This window comes from Triticum dicoccoides, unplaced genomic scaffold (genome assembly GCF_002162155.2).
Source record: "Triticum dicoccoides isolate Atlit2015 ecotype Zavitan unplaced genomic scaffold, WEW_v2.0 scaffold101893, whole genome shotgun sequence".
Lineage (NCBI taxonomy): Eukaryota > Viridiplantae > Streptophyta > Magnoliopsida > Poales > Poaceae > Triticum > Triticum dicoccoides.
This window is the reverse complement of record NW_021169621.1, coordinates 23,259-27,234: the sequence shown is the minus strand read 5'-3', so window position 1 is coordinate 27,234 and position 3,976 is coordinate 23,259. Positions and strand designations below refer to the sequence as shown.

The 3,976-nt window shown below is 47.1% G+C and overlaps 1 long non-coding RNA gene across 1 annotated transcript; it reads right to left on the bottom strand.

Moving 5' to 3' along the window:
• Window positions 1-555: 555 nt before the first annotated feature.
• LOC119342689 lies at window positions 556-1,459 on the bottom strand. Its single transcript, XR_005165665.1, has 3 exons — window positions 1,359-1,459; window positions 760-892; window positions 556-623 (listed from the first exon to the last, which is right to left on the bottom strand). It is a non-coding gene; the product is annotated as an uncharacterized LOC119342689 (long non-coding RNA).
• Window positions 1,460-3,976: the final 2,517 nt, after the last annotated feature.

Below are 3,976 nucleotides of genomic sequence, written 5' to 3'. Positions count from 1 at the left end.
GGAACCCTAGGGGAGGGGGCGCCTCCGCTTGCCTTGGGGGGCAAGGCACCCCCCTTTGCCGCCGCCCCCCCCTTGGAGATTCAATCTCCTAGGGCCGCCGCCCCCCTGGGGTCCCTATATAAAGAGGGGAGAGGAAGGGCAGCCGCACCCTTGCACTTGGCGCCTCCCTTCCCCTTGCTACACCTCTCCCTCCCGCAGACGCTTGGCGAAGCCGTGCTGGGATCCCTGCTGCATCCACCATCACGTCGTCGTGCTGCTGGATCTTCATCAACCTCTCCTTCCCCCTTGCTGGATCAAGGAGGACACATCACACTGACCGTACGTGTGTTGAACGCGGAGGTGCCGTCCGTTCGGCGCTAAGGATCTCTGGTGATTTTGATCACGATGAGTACGACTCCCTCAACCCCATTCTCTTGAACGCTTCCGCTCGATCTACAAGGGTATGTAGATGCACTCCTCTCTCTCGTTGCTAGATGAACTCATAGATTGATCTTGGTGAAACCATAGGAAAATTTTCATTTTCTACGACGTTCCCCAACAATGACGACGCTGGGCTTGCCTTTCTTGGGGTTGAAGACCGGCTTCCCTGGATCCAGCATGTTGCAGAGCTCCCTGAAGACGGCCTGCAGCAGGAAAAACACAAGGGCATTAGCATCCTCCCGACCAGTCCCTCAATCGAATTAGCACAGGAAATGAATTAGCGCAGGAAAAACACATGTTGGCTCATGACATGTACTGCATAAGCTTGAGCCACAAAACCTTGCTTGACAGACTCGATCAATTCTGGGATGTCACCCCACACGAGCTGCTCGTAGCTTGAGAAGTTTACACAGTTTGGTGCTGGTTGTGCCTTGTCATTTAGGACCTTCTTGGCCCGCAGTACCTTGCCAAGCTGTATGCAAACCAAAGGTAGATCAGCAGAGTATAACCCCTATCAGCTCTAAATGTATCATACGGAAGCAAAATGGGGAATCAGGGGAACCAACTACAAATAGGATGGCTGTTTCCTGGTTAGAAATGGCTAAAAAACTGGTAGGTAACAAAGAGCTACGCCTGACCCCTGCTCTCATGTTTCAATAATAAAGTGGAAGCAGATGCCTAAATTAAGAGGGCAGCCCTACACATATTTTATTGATTGCTACAGTGATGAGTGCTTAATTATCAAACAGAGCACTGGGGACAAGCTAGCATCTCTGATTCTAGGCCACCAACTTCCCTGATCGGTACACCAATTAATCTAGGCAGGAACAAACGCATCATACCAAGTCCAGAATCTTGCAGTAAATGCATGAAAGCTAAGTAGTACCCAACAGCACAGCATAACGAGCCTACTCAGAGCAGGGCAGAGCAGAGCATACCATGGAGGGCGAGGAGCCGGTGTAGCTGAGGATGAGATTCGCCGCGCCCTCTCCCTTGTAGACCCAGTCCACGGCATCACACGCCTGCAGCGCCACCTCCATCTCCGCCTGGAATCTACAGCCAGGACGGGATCATACGAGTGGATCCGCACGCAAGAGACGAGTAGTACATGCTCCCGCCCAGCTACACGAGCACCATCTTGGCTGGGCCCCCGGGGGGTCGGGCCTCGTCGGTGGCGGGGTAGGGTTCCCGCGGCGGTCAGGGGAAGGGGACGCGGACGGGAGGAAAATCGGCTGGGGGAGATGGAGAAGATTTTGGTTGGGGTGGGGATTGGGGAATGCGGTGGGGATTGAGGGAGAGGGACGACATCTGCGGGACGTGATGGGCGTCGCTGCGGGATGCACCGAGGAAGGAGCTGGTGGTGGGACGCGCCAGTGCAGGATAGGGAGGAGGTGGCGGCAGCGAGGATATGAGGGAGGGGGTGGATCTGGCCGCCGCCATGGCCATGGTCGTGCCATGCGGCTAGGTTGGTGGGCGTCGAAGAGGGCAGAGCACAGTCGCCGCCGCCGCGCCGGAATTGGTGGGAACGCCACCCTCGAAATCCTAGCCGTGGGAAGGGGTTGGGGATGAGCTACCGGGGATGCGAGAGGCGGATCTGGCCGGAGGGGAGGGAAGAGCGGAGGCAGGGGAGCTCGGATCTGGGTTGCACACCGGCGAGGCCCGCCGGAACACGCCGGAACAAGAGGCGTAGGTGGCGGCAGCAAGGGTTTTGGGGGAGGGATTGTGGGTGCGTGAGGGAGCGAGGGGCAGAGAAACAAAGGAGGCAGAGAAAGAAAGGAGCCGGGGGGTGGATGGAAAACATCCACGAGTAGAGCTAGGGTTTCGGCTTAGGTGGGCTTGGGGTTGGTGTAGTGGGTCGAGTACTGCCGTTGGATCCGCTAGCATCCGACGGTGTTCCATGCACGAACCACGTGAGACGTCCACGGACCAATCAAAATGCAGTACCACGTTATGACCATTTAAATTGGTCGTAGTTGACTAAAAATAGCGTGTTAAAATCATATCAGCTATTTTATGACCCGAGAAAATTCAAAAAGAAAATGAAAAACCTTCTCATTGTGTCACCAAATGTGAATAAGTTTTCAGGAAAAGTAACAAACATGAAATAAGATAAATGTCTTTAAAAATATGTCATGAGAAATGAGTTTTTTGCCAAAAAAACATTTTCCATTTTTTGAATGTTCAAAATGAGTTTTTTGTGAAGGACCTACCAAATATTTGTTTCAAAATTTTACCAAATCAATTTTGACCAAATAGTTGGGTGTAAAAAGTTTTGATCCACCTCTAGTGAAAAAGATAAATCTCCGCCGATTTAGCTGGAAGTGGGTCAAATTTGAACTGCAGCTGCCTCGTAGTTTGCTTTTTATTTTTTCCAAAAATCATTTATGGGTACATAAGTATCTATTTAATCATAGAAACACAAAACGTTTTCCAAGATTCAACCACTAGCTAGGAACGGTCATTCCCGCCGTTTTGACCGCATTTTGAAACGGGCATAAAAATTCAAAAAAATCAAAAAATTGGAAAACCTTCGCATTGTGTCATTATATGTGACCAAGTTTCCAGGAAAAATAATAAACTTGTAATACGGCAATTATTTTAAAAAAGTGTTCTCAAAAACGAGCTATCATGCGTGAAGATTCATGGCTTTCAAGCCAAATGATCAATCTTATGGCCACATTCATGGCATAGTTTATTCAAATGATCTCATATTGTGCACAAGGGTGCATCTTGTAATTCCAAACAATGTTGCCTAAGGGATTTTTCATTTTCTTTGCACGGAAAATTCATTTTCCATTTTCCGAGTGCCTGAAATGAGTTTTTTTTTGTGAAGGACCTACGATATATTTGTTGCAAAATTGGACCGAATCAATTTTATAAAATACTAGGCCATATTTAATGCACAATTGACAAAATGGTTGGGTGTCAAAAGTTTTGATTCACCTCTGGTGAAAAAGACAAATTCCCATCGATTTAGTAGGAAGCGGGTCAAATTTGAACTGCAGTTGCCTCATAGTTTGCTCTTTATTTTAAAAAAAATCATTTCTAGGTACATAAGTATCTATTTAATCGCAGAAACACAAACTTTTTTTCCAAGATTCAACCACTAGCTAGGAACGGTCATTCCCGCCATTTTGACCGCATTTTGAAACGGGCATAAAAAATTCAAAAAAATCAAAAAATTGGAAAACCTTCGCATTGTGTCATTATATGAGACCAAGTTTCTAGGAAAAATAATAAACTTTTAATACGGTAATTATTTTTAAAAAGTGTTCTAAAAAACAAGCTATCATGTGTGAAGATTCATGGCTTTCAAGCCAAATGATCAATCTTATGGCCACATTCATGGCATAGTTTGTTCAAATGATCTCATATTGTGCACAATGGTGCATCTTGGGATTCCAAACAATGTTGCCTAAGGGAGTTTTCATTTTTTTGCACGGAAAATTCATTTTCCATTTTCCCAGTGCCTGAAATGAGTTTTTTTTGTGAAGGACCTACCATATATTTGTTGCAAAATTGGACCAAATCAATTTTATAAAATACTAGGCCATAT